This window comes from Aythya marila (genome assembly GCF_965140915.1).
Source record: "Aythya marila genome assembly, chromosome: 1".
Classification (NCBI taxonomy): Eukaryota; Metazoa; Chordata; class Aves; order Anseriformes; family Anatidae; genus Aythya; species Aythya marila.
In genome coordinates, this window is record NC_139042.1 from 129,806,319 (window position 1) to 129,827,675 (window position 21,357).

At 37.9% G+C, this 21,357-nt stretch overlaps 1 protein-coding gene across 9 annotated transcripts in view; it reads left to right on the forward strand.

Annotated features, from left to right (window-relative positions):
* SOX5 (SRY-box transcription factor 5) overlaps nucleotides 1-21,357 on the forward strand; it is a 292,593-nt gene that overhangs the window by 91,777 nt on the left and 179,459 nt on the right. The window lies entirely within an intron of this gene.

Consider the following 21,357-nt stretch of genomic DNA (forward strand, 5'->3'; position numbering starts at 1 on the left):
ATCTGTGCTGTAGTTGTGTGACTGGAGTAAGTAGAGGAAGATTTAAGTGAAGTCTATTTTTTGAAAGGAGAGGAAAGATTGCTTCATCACGTTTTTTTCACCATTGACTGAAAAAATGTGTAACATGAGGAAAACCAGACTCTGGTTATTTATACCTCCTTTCTTTCAGCTTTCATCTTTCAGTTCCATGTTTATTTTCCCTTTCTTCTTACCTTCTCTTCCTATCTTTCCACTTGTATTCTTGAATGAGCTCATTAACATCCATTAACTAGATTTGACGAGCATGAACAAGCATCTCCACAGCAAGCAAGAAAAGTGACAATAATAGCAAAAATAATAGTGAAAATTTGATATCAACGGGACATGACTATGTGAAGTGCACTGCAATGTCAGTATAGTGCAGAATATTGCTAGGCTCTTAATTAAGCAGTGATTTCTGTTAGATGAGATATTATATCCAATTCTTGACTGCTTTTATGGATCTCTAACCCCAATATATGTTAAGTTATGCTTCTGAAGTTCCTATATTTGTAAAACCAAAAGTGCCAATTTAAAATTATCAGTATACTGCCATGACCCCCTGCATGCTTGTTCTTATTTTAGTAGAAGAGTGAGAAATTTCAGTTCAGGTTGTTGTCTAGGAAGGACCATAAGCTAAGATGAAAAAAAATACTCATTTGCATTCAGATATAGTGGTAAACACGTTGCTTAAATTGATAAAACTTCCTCAAGTAAACAAATCACGAATTTTGTGTCCTGCTAACTAGTGCCAACTATCTTCAATAGGTACACCTCAAATTAAGTGCATTCAAATAGCTGCACCTGTTTTCAGTGGTATTAACATGAATTGCTTCCAATGTGAGAAAATGATTTTTTTTTTGTTTGTGGATTTTTGTTATTGGTGGTGGTTTTTTGTTTGTTTTTTCATTAAAAAGTTTGTTTTGTTATCTTTGTTGTTTGTTTTGTTACCTTTGAACAAAACTTTCTTTATCCACTGTTGATGGGTGTCCTGGATGATATGGACCTGTTAAGTATTTTCCTCCTAGGTGGACTGCTTCTCGCTGGCCACGTGTCTAGGTTTTTCTGATTCCATACAATCCATGGATAATGGCATATTGTGGTGCTTTCAGAAAAACAAAGGAGATAAGCACATTTATGTTGCATTGGTGGGTTGTAATGAATAAAGTCAACAGAGCAAAGATTAGGACTGTATATTTCTGCGTTTGTGTATGTGTACACGCATGTGAGTGTTTATATTCCTGCAAGAACTTAATGTAAACTGATGCCTAGTTCTGTTTTTTTATGGAAGACAAGAAAGACAAAGCTCTACATCACACTATTTTTAAAAATGTGGTATATTCTAAAGTAATTGAGGCACAGGCCAGGCTGACTTTGTTTTTTGTACCAGCAGCTACAGTTAGTATATAACAATTATATATATATATATACATATATATATATATTCCTTTATATTTATATATAGAAATAAAAAGCTTATTACCTCACCTAACATACACGATTATGTCTTTGTGACTTTCTTCAAAATTCTGATTTAGAATTTCCAAAATGTTGATGTTTTCTGACTGGTTGATATGACATAGAAGAAAGGGATTTCCACCTTGGATATTTTCTTTTTAAATGGATTTTATTGTGCAGTTGTGAAGAAGCAACAAAATACATAATTGGGAGTAACTTGTCTCCCATCCCACTTCTATCTACCTTTTTCTATAGCCATAAACTCCGGGCTTATCCACAGAGTATTTTTCAATTAAAAAAAATGCATGTAAATACTTGAGATCCAGTGAAAACAATTGGAGTGGACATTTTTACAGAAAGCTAGAAAAGCATTTACATCTTTTTTTTTTTTTTTTTTTTTTTCCCCGATCAGCAAAACTATTTTAAAACAAGTTTTATGTATAACTACTGCATTTTTCTACACTTATGGTCACGAGCAAGTTATCACGAGATAAACAAAAGTTAAGAATTTGCAGCTTGTCAGTAACTTCTAGCTCCTGCCATTCCATTTGTAAACTGATGTAGTGCTGTCTCCTGTCATTGCTCTTAATTGTGGGCTGTGCAATGAGAGTAGGTGTACAAGCAACTGCCAGTATGCTGAGAGTTCGTGTGGCAACTGCTTGTACAAGCAGGTGTTTGGGTGCTCTTTCTTTGGACAAGGTCTGTGGCTGCTTTAGGGGTATTTCCCCTCGAGGCTGCTGTGTTGTACTAACATAGGCAGCTCTCCTACCAAGGTGAGAGAGAGTGGACTCTATGAGTCTTGTAGGATCAATGTTACTTTTTAACACACACTATTAATTTGTGGTGTTTTGTTTTTTCCTGTTAGACAGACAGTCAATTAGTTTAGTTCTCTTGTATAAATGATTTCCTAGCATTGCTACTTTTTACACTCGTCACATCTTTGTTTTTAAATGTTTATGTTGATCATCCCGAGAATGTTTAGGTATTTTTCAACACTTACAGCTATAGGGAAAGTGGCTAGGACATAGTTTTAGGAAGCTTAATTAATTGCCCCGTTTAGAGGTCTCCTCCATTTCTCTCTGAGGAGTGGCAGTGGAAGGAAAACTCATGTGAACAGGAAAGTTCATGTGCAACTATGAAATACAAGAAATATAAACATTAAAATGAAGGAATCTGACTTTGATCATATTCCCAGCACTATGTAACAGTTTGCAAACTATCTGTTCAGAGCCCCCTCCCTGCTTTTCTGGACATAGCTTAAAGAAATATATTGGTAAATAAAGAATCATTTTTTTTAAAGTTTGCAAGCCTTTCTCTAGACCTAAATTCCTTCCCGTCATACTGCCCTTGCCCCGTTCCTTCTCTTTTTCCCTGCTTCCATTATATTGAATCAAAGTAATGGTATCTGCTTCTGTGGTTCAGGAGAAACCATTTGACCCCTTTCCTATGGCATAAAAATCTGTATTATAAGTTGAAAATACTTCATGGAAAAATTCTGACTATTTGTCTTCCGTAGTTTAAGAAGGATATTTACACCAGTAGGCATCAGGCTTCAGATTCAAGCTCTGACAACACCCACCCTACTTCCTCAGCTCCATGGAAGCTTAACCCTTCACCACACAGCTTGAAATACTTTGAAACCAGCTTAGACTCACAAAGGAGTCTAAAGGAAGTAATAGTCCATCCACACTTCTCCCCATCCTGCAAACTATTAGGTATCATAACTGTTTACTCTAAATTTCAGATATACCCTGTATATGCATGGCAAATGCAGACTGTATTAGGCAGACTAGATAGTCTTTGCTGAAAGAAAATGAAAGATCTAGAAACAATTTCAGAGTCAGTGTAATGCCTTGTGCCATGACATTTTGTTGTGATATGACTAGACAATATTATGAGGCAGGCAGCTTGACTTTTTAAGTTGCGCCTACAGGGCAAACTAAACAAGCTTCCCCTCCCACACCTCTAGTGGTGGTTGCAGGACACAGTCACCCAAAATCCTTAAGGGCAAAGACTAAGCTGGCAGGGCTCATGGAACCAGAGCACTGCAGTTAACGTGTCTATCTCCAGCCTGTGCTTTGAGGGTTAGAGCATTTGACTTTTGGATTGGATTCCCAGGTTTTCTTCTTTCCTAAGCCTACCTTTCTGTGGAGATTGTGACATGAAGTTAATGTACAGACGACATGTTGAGATTGTTGAAACTGCTTGATAGAAAATTACAGTTAAAAATCCTGAAATATTGTTTCTTTTTAGGATGTATGTGAACACTGATAATGCTGTATTTTATCTTCTGTGACAAGTAACTTCATGTCATTTGTTGACCATTTTTCTAGGGTTAAAAGAACCAAAAAAAGTTTAAAATAGGCCTGTTCTTGAATTACTAGAGAGTATAGGAAGTCGGTTGCGTTGACTTTCTGTGGAGCCATTCTTTTTTATGAGAAAGGTGGGTACTTCAAAACTTCAGGTTTTTTGTTTGTTTGTTTTGTTTTGTTTTTCCCTTGAGTCATTGGTGACAAAGAAATAGAAGAACTATAGATTGACCATAAGGCATTGAATGATGGCCTTTTGCTGCCTCATGGCACTAAAAGAAGTAACCATGTTAAATAAAACCATAATAATCCAGCAAACTTGTTTGCATACTCAGCAGCATACTCCCCCTGCGTGCTCTCCTTCAGAGATACTCAGTGCCTGAAGTTACAGTGGTGTTAGGTTGGTTCTTCTGGTGAATTAAATCAAGAGTCTTATTCCTTGACACTTGCAGGTTTAAACAAAACTGAATTCATTAATCATATTTAAAGATCATCTAAGCCTACTGAAGTCAATGGAGTCAGTGAACTTTGGATGAGAACCCCAGAGAATTACCTGTTGAAACTCTCATGTTGCATGAAGAGCTCCATTTTTTGCTTAAGTTGTTTGTGCTTTTTCCCCCTTTTTGGAAGGGTCTTCTCTATGTCAGGGTTATCGTCCTCAACCACTGCAGAGATCATGGTGTAACTGTGTTATACCTGTGTAAAGTCTGCTGTGCAGAAGCTCTTGTCTTCTGAAGTGGGCAGACTTAAAGAGTGATGTTAAGACCTAATACTTACTTGATAATAAAAATAATATTGTGCATAAGTTTTCAAGCTTGATCAGTTCCAGGCAGTAGAATTCTGAGGCAATTTCTGTACAACTGCACTTTGGGAAAATACATAAATGCAAATAATGTGCTAGGCAAGACCTTGAGGAAGAAAGTTTTGAATGGATCGTGGTACATAATTTCAGCTGTAAGCAACATGGGGTAATTTTGCCTTGACGGGATTCAGCAAAAATGAATTGTAGTTAAATGAATTTGGTGTGCCATTGGGTACAGACAGCTAACAGTTTGGGGTTTGCGAGGTTTCCTTTAATGTGGTTGTGCTCAGACAGTATATTAGACAGCTTCAAACTATTACATGTCACTCTTCTTGCTAGCACTCACTTCTCAGATTCTAGAATATTTTCATTTCTGTTTGTGTATTAAACACCTCTGCAATTCCAAAGTGAACCTTTCTCCAAAATGATTTCAGGACAAGGAAACGTTAATCCTGTAATATGTCACAATGTTTCCTTTTGTTGGTTTGTTTTGTTATTATTTTTTTTTTCTTGAGACTTTTCCTTCCATTTGGTCTCTATCTCGTTGTGCAGTGTGGAAAGCCCTAGTGGTGTGCATGTGGAGGCTTGTATTTTCCTTTGCTCAGTACCTGCTTGTAGCCAAACTTCCAGGTCTGATCTGCTTTATCCGACCCATGCTGGGAGAACCATGGCCAAACAGGTTAAATGGTCACCTTCCTCTTTTAAGCAATCCTAGGGAAGAAGATAAGACTGTGCTTATATACTGTAAGACTGTTCCATTGTGTGAAATTTAGATCATCAGAACAGCCATAGAGCCCTACATTCTCCCATCATTGTTGTGCAGACAACACGTGTTGTGGGACAGTGCTGATCCACAGCAGCTGTGTACAGATACAAAAAGACTCACAATCAGCTTGCAGCAGAATAGCATTTCCACCTGAAAGTACAAAGAATTCAATGCAAGTAGCTTGTTTTCACCCTCGGAGAAAAAGCAGTAAACACAAATGTAACCTCAAGTATTAAAACAACCACCTTGTGTGATCTTGATTGTGTCGTTTGTAAGGAATTAACTATTTAGAAGGCTGTATCACATTTTTGAATGAGGCTGATGGACCTAGTGAAGGTGTTTCAACTTTCAGTGAAACTTAGAACTTTAAGTGTCCACTTCACCTTGAAATTGGACTTGGTCTCCCATGTGATTTAAATGTTCAAATGTTACGTTCAAATAATTCTTCAGTATGTATCAAACAAATGTGCCACCCTACGTGTCTTTCACTTATATTAGAAGAATAAATAAAATAAAATTGTTAAATGTCTGTTTTAGAAAGTGTTTTCAAATAGGCACTATTTTAGAAAAGTGCTTCTGTCATTTTAATAATAAGCCAGTAATAGCATATATCCTGTCCTACTTCAATGTTTCGGATCTGTGCTATTCCATCTTGTCGCCTAACCCCAGAATTGTCAGTATTACTATTTAATCCCTGGTGCAGTAACCCTGAGAGGTGCAAACTCATCCAGGGATCCTTTGTGGGAGGTTTTGTATAGGCAAACCATAGAAGCAAATCCTGCCTCGGAGACCTAGGTCTAAAAGTAGTCTGAGAGAGGAGCAGTGGGGACCGCAGCCTGCATCGCCCCAACCTCACCCCAGCATGCTGGCCAACACAGCGGATTTGCAGATACAGATTTGAACCTCGCAGCTTGGGCCCACACCTAATTAAGTTTGAATGTGGCAGAGTGAATTGGTGTGTGGGTGTACATTGTCACGTGTGTACCAGGGGCATCGCTTCATGCTACGCTAATTAACCGAGTTTTTGTGAGAGGTGACGAAACCAAACTCTGGTATTTCTGTCGTTGCTGTGGTTGTAGTCTACATGAAAGAAGTAAGACAGTAATGCACATTAAATAAGTTTAAAAAAAAAAAAAAAGACTTATTTTTTAATTGTGCATTGTATTTTTCTCATAAAAACCCTTTGTACTTGGTTAATGAGACAAGAGCTGAACTGTGGATTATGGGTATAAATAGCCCATACCAATTCTGCTCGTTTAATCCGGTAGTCCCACTTGGAGTCAACAGAAGGGAATATTTAACAAAAAAAGCTGAATTTGCCCCACTTCCTGACACAATGAACTGGAAAGCCTATTCATATAATTTTTCTCTCTTCATTTTTCTTTTTACTTCAGTTTTTTTTTTTTTTTTTTTTTTTTAAGAGCGTTTATTTAGATCCCGCAAATCCTTCTTTACAAATACACAACACTTTTAGAAGAGAGGCTTCTTAAATTCTGGAATGGTACTTCTCACAGCACTTTAAAATGATCAGATTTAATCGGTGTTGTCATTTTTTAAAGAAATACCTTTCTATGACAGTCTTATCTTAACATAAAATTTACTAAAGCTAGAGGCACTTAGGCCACGCTTAATAAACTTGGATTTAAGCAAATATTTAAAGCTAAATACATACTAAATAAATTTGTGTATTAGGGCTACATATACTTTTCAGCAGTAAGAAGAGTTATGGTACATATTTTCATATTGTATAGATAGTCCTGAAGAATTTAAAACTGAGATGTTTAGCTTTGAAATATGCACTATCCCAATTTCAGCTGCTGCACTAAAAAGTACTTTGTTGGCTCTATTTTAATATTGGCAACAATAGTTTTACTATATTAGTTCTAATTGGTTGCCTTTTATATGTTGTCTTTTTACTCTGGTAATATCTAATAACTGGAGATGAGCAGGGAGGTCTTCCAAATAAGAAAAATGGATGGGAAAAGAAGTTAAAGAAAAAAGGCTTAATTCACCTAAGTAAACATTCATGCACTGTTTTGTGTTAGTAGGAATAATTCCAACCTGTTCTGTGGAAGGATTCAATGTGTGCCTTAAATATATGTCTTGATCACTTTTAGTGTAGCACACATGCCCCCAGATATTACTCTTGGTCATAAAAGACCTTTCTAGGTCCTTTGGACAGCGTTATAGCTGTGGTACTTTACCTCGTAATATCTTGTAAGTAGAAACAAGGGTGTGGTGCCAAACAACCTGAACAAGGAAGAGAAAAGCTGAAGCTGAAATCCACATTCACAATTAAAAGCTGCACCCAAGATGTGCATACTCTGTACACATTTTCCCATTTGTGTTTATAAGACAGACTAAGGCCGCATGTCAAGTTTAAATTTGCAAACTTCTGGTGTTTTGTGTGTAAACACCAAAGTAACATTAGCATTGCTTTAAACATGGTTTTGTTTGCTTTAATATCCTATAAATTTTACCCTGACATCAAATGTGTTGTTGAGTGTGAGGAAGCTGGGGGGTAATATCTCATTCAAGTGCAATTTTTGTCATCGTTCAAAACTATGGTAATGCATTTGATGATTCTTATCTGTTCTTCAATGTATGTGGTTATCTTTCTTATTTTCATTCTCATACATATCTATAGCACTGTCTAGATCTGGAAGATTTGATTTGCTGTATATGTTCAAAGGCTAGAAAAACTGATCCTGTGTTTTTATTATATTTTTCTGCAATCTTCTTGTAGACCTTGAAATTGAAGCTGGCACATTTGTAAATGTGATTTTCTTCCTTGGATCTTTTGAAAGTTGATTTTCTCCATGGGTAAATTAACCTGTGATTCTAGCAGTGACTTTGGCAAAATCAGCACAGTGGGGTATGGATACAGGAATTCATCAGAGCTCTGAGTTAATAATTCCACTCTGCTCCTGTACATGAATCTATCATCCTGCTAATTGTATTTAAAGTAACTGACAAAGAGCTAGCCTTGCTCGCTACAAGTATGGAGAAATTCTGACAGAGGATTCACTGTTTGGGTGAGAATTTAATGAAGAAATTCTCGACCCATCCTGATACGTGAGTTTAATTGATCACCTGCCTTTTTATATCTCTCTTTTTTTTTTTTTTTTCTCCATTATAGAATCAGGTAATTCCAAAAAGCCACAAAGGAACATTTCTAGTCATGATTGGGATTTATTTTTTTTAATGTTCCCCTGTTCAAAGCAATATGCTTTATTTGCCCTGCTCAAGTTCTGAAGTTGTTGTAAGAGTAGAAAGTTTTTTCCATATACATGTACACAGTTAGTGATGCCCTTTGAGGTCTTAGTATATAAAAAATCTATAGAAGAAAATGTGCTTTCATTTTTCCCTCTTGTGTACATGGGACAATTATTACTGCACTGCAAGGGTTGTGTGTTTCATATTTATTAAACTCTTCATGTTGGAGTACAAGTGCAGGTTAGTGTTATTTATAATAATCTCTTAGAAGTATGTCTGCAAATTTTGGACAGAAGAACAGCATGAGCCCTTTTGAAAATGGAATAAGCTCAGGAATGAGTGGTAAAAAGCTTCCACATTAGACAATGCATTGAGTTTGTTGCTGTTTGTATCCTAGCAGTGTGGCCACACATTATACTAAGGGCTGAGGTGGAGCATTCATTATGTGAACATTTATTTCTGTCCCTGGCATACTTTGACATGCATGTTGTTAGAGTTGAGCTGAGTCATGCCATGCAATTTTAGGATGGTCATCAGGCATTTGGTTTATTTAAATCAGAAATTTAAGATACATATATTCTGTAAGGTTAGTTCAAAGCTTAAGGTAACACTTGAGCCAAACTTATGAGCCAGTTGGTCTTCTTTCCAAATGTGTCAAGGATGGGGTAGGCTCACACTTAAATACTGCTTCTGTTTACAGCTTGGGTACAACTGGGTCTAGGTCTGTAAGACTTGATGCTAGATTTGAGCACTAAAGACAAGAAAGATGTAGCCTCAGATACCATAATATTTACTGGACATATATCTGCTTGATTGCAATAGAATTATGTTAAAATGCTACAGAAATAGGGACTTCTCATAAAACTCCACTGAACTGAACAGGTTTCACTAAAATACAGCGACACTTGCTACAAGATTTGATTGGAAATTTTCAAATATTTTTACAGCATTTTTATAAAATTAATAATGTTTCACTTTCTTTTCATCAGAAGATGTCATCATCCTGCACTTTCTCTCCCAACTTTATTTATTGCTTTTATTAAACATTTAATCTTTGAAATGCAGTAGGCAGGTAGGTTCACACTCAAAATGCTGCAGTGAGTGTCCACGTTAAATATTTGCTGGCTTTTACATTTTGTCTTCAGAGAGTGCCCTTGGGAAACTCCCCTTTCCCTAAAGCACATACATGATCAGATAGTTAAACCTCTGGCAACCTTTCAAGTTCATACATCATTAATTCTATAGCCCCTTTCAGCTTCTGAACCCATTCACCAACTCCAAGCACATCAGTGCCACTTCTGCTGGTTGCCAGACTTCTTTAAGCCCTTGTTCGGCTGGCAAACAATGGGACTCGCACCTTTTCAGCTGGCAAATCCCACATCAAATCCTGTCTGCTTGCCATCCCTTCCAACCGAGAAACCCTGAGCATCTGCCACTTAGCTGTTGGACCACCTTTCTTCCATCCTCAGCGCATTGCCACTTAGCTTTGAGTGTCCTTCATCCTTGTCTGCAGAATGTTTTGCCAGATGTTCCTCCCCCAGCCACACCAAATTCCCGGTACTTACCTCATCCCCCAATAAAAGCTTTGGTCTGACAGCCCTATATGTTTAATTTGGAGCTCATACCTCATGTTTTAGGATTTGGAATGCATCTTCATTTGTTTAGGGAAAGCATACAACCTTTTCTTTGTGTTACCACAGCTAAAAGTACTAGATAAGAACAAAGGCTCAATGTTGTTGCTCATGCCTTGTTAGACAGCACTGGATCCAGAGTTCTCCAACAGAATGGAGAACAGAAGCTAACCCTTCACTATGATGACATGAATAATAGTTATTGGTAGTGATTTCACAGATTAGTAGATAAGTGGCGGTGGTTTCTTTCTTTCTTTTTTTTTTTTTTTTTTTTCTGAAATATTTTCTTACCTAGCTTACTCTTCCCTTTACTACTAACTTCCAATGTCTGTGTTTGCTTTTTATAAATGTTCCCTCTATAAGGGATAGTAGCATGTCTGGTGATCTAAATTTCAGGAAGTAGTGTTTGTCAACTACGTGAAATTTGCACTGAAACAAATATAGGACAAATTCTGCCTACAAACTCAACTGTTGGTCATCTAGTAAGCCAAATACATCCTCTGAGTAATTCAGAAGCTAAGAATGCTATCCCAGATTCTGTCTGTTTTCAGTAGACAGAGGCAAACATCATATTTTATTGTACATGGTAGTGTCCCTAAAACAAGAAGGACTGGCTGTGAATAAAAGCTATCTAGAAATTAGGAGGGTTTAAGACATTAAAACAGTAGGGTCCTGCAGCAAGCCTTTGATCAGCATGTTGGTGCCTACCCCAACAAACTATTTTTACAGAAGAACTCCATAAGCTACTGTAAAGCATCTCATGTCATGCTGACTGCAGTATCAGGGGGATAAACCTGATGACCCAGAAGGCCCTTTGCAGTCATACATCGTGCTATGTAGCATTTATATGCAGTGATGAAGAGAAAAATATCAACAGGCCTTAAGATTTACTGTGTGTGCTTCCAAAGGGTTGTTGCAAGTCCCAGGGATTAATAAGAATATAGGATATGTTCTTTATAATATATATTATGAAGAATATAGGATATAGAACGCATATTAAAATACGCGTTACAGATACTAAAGTGTGTCACAGTTGCCTGCATTCTTCTAACTCTCTCTGCTTATTTGCTATTCACTTGACAAAATTTTGCATCGTCATGCAGTATAGCTGTTATTTACAAAACAGACAAAGGAAGTTAGATGCTAAAATCCGTGGCAAATTTTATTTAGAAATGGCAGATTAAACTGTCAGATACCAGGAAAGTAATAGTGCCCTTGTTACCCCTGTGTTTTCATTTTTTCCCTAGCTTGGAGGCTAAGCATTTTAGTCTGGACAGTTGAAGTTTGCAAAGTTAAAAGCAATTCAAAACAGAAGGACAGAAAGTGGAATTTTAGGCAGTCCAATTAGTATGAATTATTTCCAGCATCTTGTGTAGCATAAATTATGTTTTACTTTTGTTGGCACTTGCGAAAAAATAACAGCTATTGATTAGGCCTGTCAAGCCCTCATGGCCTGATGAGATATCTTTGCTGTAGTCATGTGGGCAAAAGCTAGAAATGATTCTGAGAGAGTGAGATCCTCTACAATCATCTCTTCTCATTGTTATTTTTAGTGGCTTTTTTTTTAGCTGTACTGTATACAGTAGAACCTTATTAAAGCCTCACTTAAGATCCTCAGATAATCACCCTCACCAGGCTGCTTCTGGGAGATTTTCAGCAAACCATTTTTAAACACGGCAATATATTGATTTCTGAGGGGGGCAAGTGGGAGGTTGCTAATCTGGGCACTTGGGTCAAAGCTACTGTTCATGTCCCCGATTCCTTATTTTAGTGGGAGTGGGCAGCAAGTGTAGGCTCATCTCTGTCACCGATTAGAACTTTGTTGTTAGGTTTTGGTGCTGGCAGTCTGATAAACTGTGAATGTTGTATCTTAAATGTAGAACAGATACAGATTTTACTATGATGAAATGGGGGGACCAATGCTGACAGTGGTATGACAAATTTCAAAGGTGACAGTGAGAGGATATAGCTGTTTGTTTTCATTTTCAGACCTGAGCTGAGGAATAAATATAGTAATGGATGCAATGCTCTTGTGTTTGGGGGCTGTGTGTAAATATATTAGGGTGAAGCAGGCAAGTCTTTAGACTTTGTGTGTTCGGGTGAAACATGTGGGAGACATGGGTTTATGAACAATTTGTTTTCCTGAGATTTTCTTACCCCTGTTAGTTTAGTATCAAGATATGGAATTATAGCTCCCTAGCCTGGCTGTTTGAGCATCTTTTTTCTTTTTCTTTTCTTTTCTTTTTTTTTTTTTTTTTATATATATATATATATATTTATTTAACTATGATTATCCATATTTATGTCCAACAGCAGTCTTTGGTACTTGAGCAGCATACATTGTTAAATCATCTGTGCTCCCTTCCAGAGGTGGATGGTATCACTCTTGAGTGCTCTTCTATTTTCTTTTCTACATAGTCCCAGACAGTAGAGGTATGTTGTTCATTGGCAAGAGAGGCCATGAATTTCTTCATGGTATCTATTCAAAATTCATAGAGGACTATTGGAGATAAGTAGTGTGTGATAACAACCACAATATGCAGACAGAGTTCATCAAAATATTGGTGGATAAGAAAACTAATGATATTTTTTCCTGCTTTTCTTCATTGGAGCTCAAAGTATGGTCAGGATTGTGACTTGAGTCAGAGAGAATTTGAGTGCTAGAGAAAGCTGTGGTACTGGGACACTTTTGTCTCACATCAAGGAGCATGTGGAATTAAAAACAAATTCCCGCAAAACAGTTCATATGAGAAAGGTGTGTCAGGCATTTGGAAAGGATTTAAGTGTGATGAGGGTCGATTGCAGTCCCTCTTCATCATTTGTGATGGTCTTTTTCTGTCCTTTGCCAAGAAGTTCATACTTGGAACTACCTCTGATCTGTCCTTTGTTCCCGGACTTTACGTGGCATCAGTAGCTAGAATTCCCTTTGCTCGTTTGTGCTCGTTTGATCGTTTGTGAATTCCCTTTGCTCATCCCTGGAAGTCTTTAAAAGACGTTTAGATGTAGAGCTTAGGGATATGGTTTAGTGGGGACTGCTAGTGTTAGGTCAGAGGTTGGACTCGATGATCTTGAGGTCTCTTCCAACCTAGAAATTCTGTGATTCTGTGTGATTCTGTGCTTGGCTGGAAGATTGCAGCCTTCCCTTTTGTATCTGGACTCTACCACTGTAATCCTCGTTACTGATTTGTAACTGAGATTATTACAACACATCAGGCAGAGGATTGATATTTAGAAACCACAAGGAAGATAATCACTCCTGCAGAATGCCTTTCTGATTTCTCATGGATGACATTAGCCACAGGGGACGCACCAGACCTGTTTTTTGACACCTTCATTGGCTTCTAATTTATTTCCAGGTGCAGCTCAGCCAGGTGCTAGAGACTGACAGAAAAGTCCTGATTGTTTTGACACCTGGCTCTGCTCTAGAATAAAAGATTTCAGCTCTGCCACTGGGCCTTCTGGAGTGATCTTGGGCCAGCATTTCTGTTTCTGCCTTATTTTCCCCATTGGGGAATAACGATGTCTTTCCAACTAAAGCTGGAAAATTGTGCAACTTTTAGGATGTACAAAGTCTTCGTCAGATCTGACGTAGGCAAGCAAACACTGTCAGTATCAGCTGATCTAATGAAGTACTCTACTTCTCCATATAAATCGTACTTCCACCATATACCCATAGGCTAGGTAGCTACAACACTACTACTGTAATGATAATGACCTCTTTTGTAAAGCACTGAGATCTAAAAGTGCCATACAAGAGCTTGGTATTAGTGTTATTGTCTCTTAAACTGTCTGTTCAGTTTTAATTGGGACCCTCAGAGTACCAGCCTTCAAAGTAATTGGCTTGGACACGCCACGAAGGAATTTTGACGAGTGCTGGCTTATGTCTCTCAGCTTCCCTAGATCTGAGTTTGCTGGTTATTCAAGGTATGGTGCAAGGCCAAATTCTTTAGTTTTCCTGTAAGGAGAGTGATCAGAGCGCATCATTTTGCTTTATAGCTTTTCAGAAGTAGAGTAAGACTGAGCTGGAATCCTAGGAGTTATGTAGTACAACAGTTAGAATACATTTATCGCTAACACTCTTGGTTTAATTGCTGTTGCTGTTCCATATGAGATTTGTATCCTTTGTGTCCTTACAACTACTTCTTTAAAATACTGTATCTATAACTCGCCTGCTGAGATTTTTTGGTATGCCTCCTTTATTCCTCTCCCCTGTTGATTTTCAAACTCTTTCAAGGACTAGATTTAAATCAAATGGCCTGTCTTTGACTTTAATCAGCTTTTAATAAAACCTGAGAAAAAGTGCTACCAACACCCCTACAAGAGCAATTTTTATGAGTGTTTGCCTCCATGCTTTAACCCCACAAGACCCCATATTCTGAGTACTGCTTCTCTACACACCTGGCCATCATTAAGTAGTCTTTGTTTTTCTTTCAGGCTTAACCTTGTTTTACCAAACTTGGTGTAATGTAGTATTGGGGGGAGCTTTAAAAAATTTAACTTCAAGTAAAGTAAGGGCCGACTGCCTGGTAAACATGCCACCCAGTAAGAGGTTTATTTATTTCAAGGCGAGTTGAAAATATTGACTGTTTTGAAGCCTTGGCCATCTCCCTTTACAGTGGGATCAGTAATTTTCTTTTTCCTATTTTATTTTCTGTCATGCTCCCCATCCTTTTTTTTTTTTTTTTTTTTTTTTTTTTTTTTTCTGTTTATTTAATGGAAAGATACAAGTATGTGAGGATTTTCTGAGAGTCCTGGAAAAACCTGGCCAGTTCAAGTTGAACAGCAGATAAAAGTGGTTAATGACAACAGATTCCCTAAGTTAAAGCACTTCAATGGCGTTTGGATTGAAAAACAAAACACGAGAGAGAAATGGAAGGGAATGCAATGTGGACATCATGTGTGATCTTTCTCTCCTTTCAGGTAGGAGCTAGCACAGCAGTTTTTAACAATCAGCCCTTGTGTGTTTGTGTGCTTTCCTTCCTTCCATGTTGTTTCACAGTTATCTGTTAGTAACAGCAGTATTATTACACACAGATTAAAAGACAGGCAGCTTAGGCTCCCTGACAGTTGGCCAGAGCAGAGATTAGAGATAAAAGTTAATCCCATGAGGTAATAGCAAAAAAAAGAGTACAAAGACATGAGATGAGCCGATAATGGTTTGTTTAGGTAAGAAGGCTTCCCTTTCCTTGGTGATTGGCTCTTGCTCAGTGGTGCTCGGAGGGACAGCTTCCCAAATCCTTCTGAAGGTTTAGAGCAGCTAGCAGTGGGCCGGGGAGAGAGCTCGGGGAAAAATATGGCAGCCAGCAGTGGTAAAAAATAATGAAATCATTCTAGCCATAAATGGAAGGTGCTGGACCATGGGGGAGATGAGAGATGTTTTCTTCCACAGCTGCAGAGCTATTAGTCAGTTAACACTTAAACAGAGCAAGGTTAAAACAGTTTCTAAGTCGGGGTTGGAAAAATCAAAGAGACGTATGTTTATGTTTCTTGTAAAGGGAAAATAATTTGAAAATGAAATGAAACTTGAATATGACCGAGGGGGGTCAAAATGTTAGTAATCTGATAGGTTTTAAGTTATATTTCTCTAAGTTTCACTGTTCCTGGCTGTTTCATTATACCTATTGCATGTTCAGAGAAAAAAAAAAAAATGTTTTTCAAAGATTTTCTTGTATTCAGTATATTCAGTATATTTAAGGATGTTCTTAAATCTATGTGACATCACAAGTGAAATTCAAACAAAGCCAGCCCTTTATAGTCAAGTTATGAAGGAATATTCAACAGAAGATTAGGAACATGAAACAAGTGAATCTTTACTGTGGTGCAGCCCTATCATTTGCAGCTAGCACAGATAAATATGTGTTTGAAACAGAATCTATCTACCACCACTGGCAATTCAGCACATTGTAGTCTCAAAATTGAAGAGGTGGAAATTCGTATCTTTGGTTCTTTTAAACAAAGATTGATGAAAGCGGTAGCATTCTGATTCTGGAATATAATAATAATATGATCCTGGAATGACCAATTATTGAATTGAATTATTGAACCTGCCTTAAAGCTGGCTACTTTTTGCAAACACTAGGCTAAGAAGTGAACTGTAATAGAAATAAAAGTGTGCTGTCATGCATTAGGGCATCTAGCTATCAGAACTGATGGGGAAAAAATTCCCTAACATTTGCTTCTTTGTAGTTCTCTTTTGAAGAGGGCAGGGAAGTAGCATGAATACCAAAAAGCACAAATTATAAATAGGATAACTCCAGAGTGACCATAAAAATGATTTCCATAAGATACAACTTTTTCTAATATTACAATTTATTTAGTTCCCCTAAGAATCCATTTCAAGGAGTCAGAAAATCAAACTCTTCTTTATTCTTTTTTTTTTTTTTTTTTTTTTTCCTGTCAAGGATTGAATAGTTAGAAATATCTCACTTTTTTATTGTTGAGAATTATTACTGTGATCACAATAAATAAGTTTTGGAAGGAAAAGTGATGGGGAGGTTGGAAACTGACTGGTCTAAATTTAGAAGGAAGTAAAACTAATAAGTAATAATAAAAATAATAATGTAATAACAAAGTACTTTGATTATTCAGTACTGTGTTTCCCATTGTTTCAGGGTCTCTGGGCTGTGGGACAGACTGGACTAGGAACATTTGTAGATTAGTGTTCAAATTCCTGAAATCTGAATAGTTTGTATTCATTGTTCAAGGGGTCTCTTTTAGGTTTGAGACAAAAGTATTAGTAAGTATTGTACTAAGTTACACTTTCTCTGCAGTTACACTTAACAAAAGTGTTTGCAAGAATGGAAAAGAATGGAAACACCGCTCCATAAATCAGTAATAGGATGGTTTTATTTGAGGCTCACCATCTTTCAGAATTATCAGTTTCCTCCAAAACCAGAAGCAAAGGCTGCTTTGGATAGAAGCACAGGATACTTTGTAGGGCCGTAGACTATCGTCATTAGATGTGTGAGACCCTAGCATTGCTAAGTAATGCTTGAGGCCAGGATTTCTCATGAAGTAGTATGTCCTCCTAGAGAACAGTACATCCGGAAGTGCCTTGTGTGGTGGCCAGAGCTGCAGATACCTGCAAGATACTAATTTTTGAATAAAAAGGGATGATAAGTGGAAATTTCCACTTACAAAACTTCCTGAAAGAAAAACAAACAAAAAAAAAAAAAAGAAAGAAAAACAAAAAGAACATTTTTTATAACATCCTTTTCAAGCTAGTCCTTTCTTTATTGCAAGTCTTTTCAAATACGACGCAGTTTTACATCCCTCTCTGTGTGAACTCCTGTAAACCTGCCAAGGTGTGTCATGTCCTGTTTTGTTGTTTTGTTTTTGTTCATAGAAATTCAAGACCCATTTTCTCCTTTTTGTGCTTGAATGAACAGGAAAAAGAAGTCAGGGTCCAGAGATTGTCCTTTTCCAAAGTGACTGGAGTCGTTCTTCCTTAAGTAATTCTGAAGCTCCCTACATCAGGCTTAGTTAGATTAGTACAAAAGTCAGGTTATGAAGTTGAAAGAAACTGTAGTAACAAAATTTAGCCTCTTTTTTTTTTTCTTTACAACAATTAGGCAAGAGAAGGAAACAAGGAAAAATACCACCCCCCCTCCACTTGCCAAAAGAATTCTTGTATTCCTCTCTTCTGTTCAGAAGTAATTCACGTTTTTGGATAACAATTTACCATAGCTTTTATAAACAGTGCTACTATAATTTGCTTCTAATAGAATTTCATGGTGTACATAGCTTGCAGATAATTGGTTTAGGAGTAAATTGATGGGAGGGTTTTTCTCCAGTCTCTTTTTTTTTTTAATCATTTGCTGCTACTCTGTGTCATTCAGAGTCCAACTCAATCAAGAGTCTATTACTGATAGCTGAACAATGTGGTGCCTACAGATCTTTTATGATGCAAAAGTGGGCAGTTGCATTGTGCATCTTTCAAAAGGCATGACATTTAAAAAAAAAAAAAGAATAGAAGAACTTTACATGCAGACTTTTAGATAGTGATTCATTGGAAATAGTTTTTTGGCTATAAATTTCATGTTGAAAATCCTAAATTGAGTAACAGAGCCTTCTTCAGGATTTTCATCTTTTATTGAGAGTCAAAGAAATGATGTGAAGTTGGGCTTTCTCTCCATTTACTATGGCAGGCCTGTGGTTAGGTTCACAGAAAGAGGATACTAAATATTCTTCTGTGCTCTACAATTTTGTCTTGCAGTCCCTTACCATTCTCACCTAGTGGTGCATCTCAGTGCTTCGCATATTCCTAACTTTTCCCAGACTGAGGAATAAGGAAATAAGGTCATTTAAGCTCCATGCATCAAGTTTGGTGCCATCAGATTCAATGTTCTGTGTAAGTGTCAGGTGTTAGGAGTCTTAGCCCTTAGTCAGAAGAGAAATATATGTTATTTAAAACCTCTTAAAAAAAAAAAAAAAAAAAAGCAAACCAAAACATTTTGAAAGTCTTACCCAGATGAATGACTTCCTTTTGACTGAATGAGTTTGTTCCCTCATGACTAGTGTATTACATGTATGTAGGTGAATAGGATCATTCGTGTTCTTTTGAAGTGGGACATATTGGGGATCTTCCATGTTCCATTACTGCAGTCAGATTTCACATGATGATGATGAGGTGATGTTTAGATGATATTCATGTCCTTGTACACTCTTTCTTGATGGTGATACTTTACTTTTGTGGAATTTACATATATATTTATAATCTTTTTTAAAATGTGTCCCTTGACTTACATGGTCAGATGTGCCAGAAAAATAGATTCTTTTTGTTTTGTTTTGGTCTACTGATCAAAAAGACGAAGTCTCAAGTTCCAGGAAAGTAAGAATAAAAAATATCCTCGAGTTTTTCTGTGTCAGGGTCAAGTATTTTATCTGAACTACCCTAACTGTATGAAAAAAAAAAATAAAAGGCCATATTGTCAAATGAAAATCAGCTTTTGTGATCGTGGATCAAATTGTAATTCATGAAATAAATGTAGCTTCACTGTGGTACTATCAGAGATCCCCTGCCATACTGCTCAGCTTAAGAAGTTGTACCTTTCTCTGGGTGATATCATTGTGTAGGTAACCAGCAGTCATTCATGCTGCTTTTGTACAGCCCTTCAGAAGACTGTGTGCCTGGAGGTGCAGTCTGACCACTGATAAAATGCCTTCACTCTGAACCAAACAGCTTTCCTATGCTATATAGTATAAAATCAAAAGGTAGAAGTTTGTCTTTTGTTTCTCATACTGCTTCGTGTTAATAGGTTGGTAGGGAAGAGAAATGAAAAAAATAACAGGAATCCCTTTATCTCAAAAAGTGAACCCACAGAAGATTTCAAGTAATTTTCTTTTCTTGCTGTTTTCAGAAACAGACTTCTATACAGAGATGATCAATTTGATCTGAGAAAATAGTCTTTTACAAAAGAAGCTTTAAGCAAGATCTCCATCAGTCATTCACAGGAAGATGTAGGGGATTTTGGTTCTATTTTTTTTCAGTCTTTTCCAACCTCCTACGCGTCTGGGTTATAGGTGGGGTTAAGTTGGGAAGCATTAAAAGTCAGAAATGAACCATTTTTGGTATGCTTAGCATTTATCCAAAGGTAAGAGAAGCTATTTGAAAGACTTTTTTAACGAGTAAACTTCCACAATGATTTAAGAGAGACAGGTGATTCAGGGGGGTCTCAGCAGTGTCTATGATTTTAAGAAATTATCTGTACTTTGACAGTTTTAGAGGTTATCCCCATCACTAACAGAACAATACGTTCTCTGTGATGGGCAACTTGAGGGATCGCACCGCTTTTATTCCTTTGGCCCTTAGCTACCATTTTGTATGCATGCTGCTGGGTGTTCTTAGTGGCGAGTGGATTTCACTTGCAGCAGAGAAGTGTGTGTGCATGTGTGTGCACGTGTGTGCCAGAGGGACGGGGAGGGGGGCAGAAAGGAGCCTGTATGAAATGTTCTGGGGAGCAGGGCGAGGATACTGAATGGCAACATTTAGGCATTGACTGTGACATTGTATTAACCTTTTTAATGGATGTATGTAATAAAGTGACATGTAAATGGAGCACAAGGGGAGATATGACACTATATCTGGAAAAGGATAAAACAGCCAGTGAATACTGGGCTATTATAGCAGTTTGCAAACCTTGGATAAACTCAGTCAGCGGTTGTATAATTGGTTATTCAATCCCGACCCTTGTTCACAGCTCAAAGCCAGGAACACTGAGACCTGTTGCCAATTTGAGTGAATGCAGTGACTGTGCTCGGCCGGGGCCTAGCACTGGAGCCAGGCCTTTTCCTGTGGGCTGGTTTCCACCATGTCTGGGACTGGCGCAGTGACAGTAGCCCTTTTGTTGCAAAAGGCTGGCTGGTACTCCCCTCCTTTGCAAAATGTCTAACAGCTACACAAATATAAGAAAATAGGAAAAGGGACTTACTGTAGCTTTTCTCATACCGAGTTAAATGTAGGGGCTGTGAAAAGGAGGCAAAGTCCAAGCAATAAGGGAAACCAAAGCGTGCTGTGAAAAGCTGAAGCTAGATAAGGGAAGCACCATGTTCCTCCAGCGTATGATGCAAGCTGTGGAGAAAGCGGGACTGTCTTAAATAGCACAAGCCATGCATCCAGCACGACTCTCTCCTGCTACCTTCCACAGCAATCACCCCTGCCCGCCTCTGGGAAGCCTGTGCAGATGAAGGGGTCCCTGTCAGCCTGCTGCGGTGGCCACACAGGGGACTTCTACCTGGAACCGCACCGTAAAAAAGTGCAAAACCACCGATGCTGCCACCACGGCTTGTGTGAGTGCGGCTGGTGTGGAGGTTGCTTCATGTGCCATGGAGGCAGTGTTGTGTGAGCCAGCTGGAGATGAGCAGGGGGAGCGCTGCGAGTACCCCTATCCCCTCCACGCGCACAGCTTCCCCGTAGAGGCAGGGAGATATTTATGGAATGTCCTGACTCAGAGACCAGCTGTTTCTCTTCTAGTAAAATGGTAGTTAGAAATAAATCAGAAGAAGGTTTGATTTTGGTTGATGAAATAATGAATATTCAGTAATATATATAGAAGATGAGCCTAGATGAGCTAATGGTCCCTTCTGGTTTCCAGCTTTTTGTGAATCAATCTGCAGTGCTATGAATCTACAGCTTCTCTTTTCCCTTCCCCCCCCCCC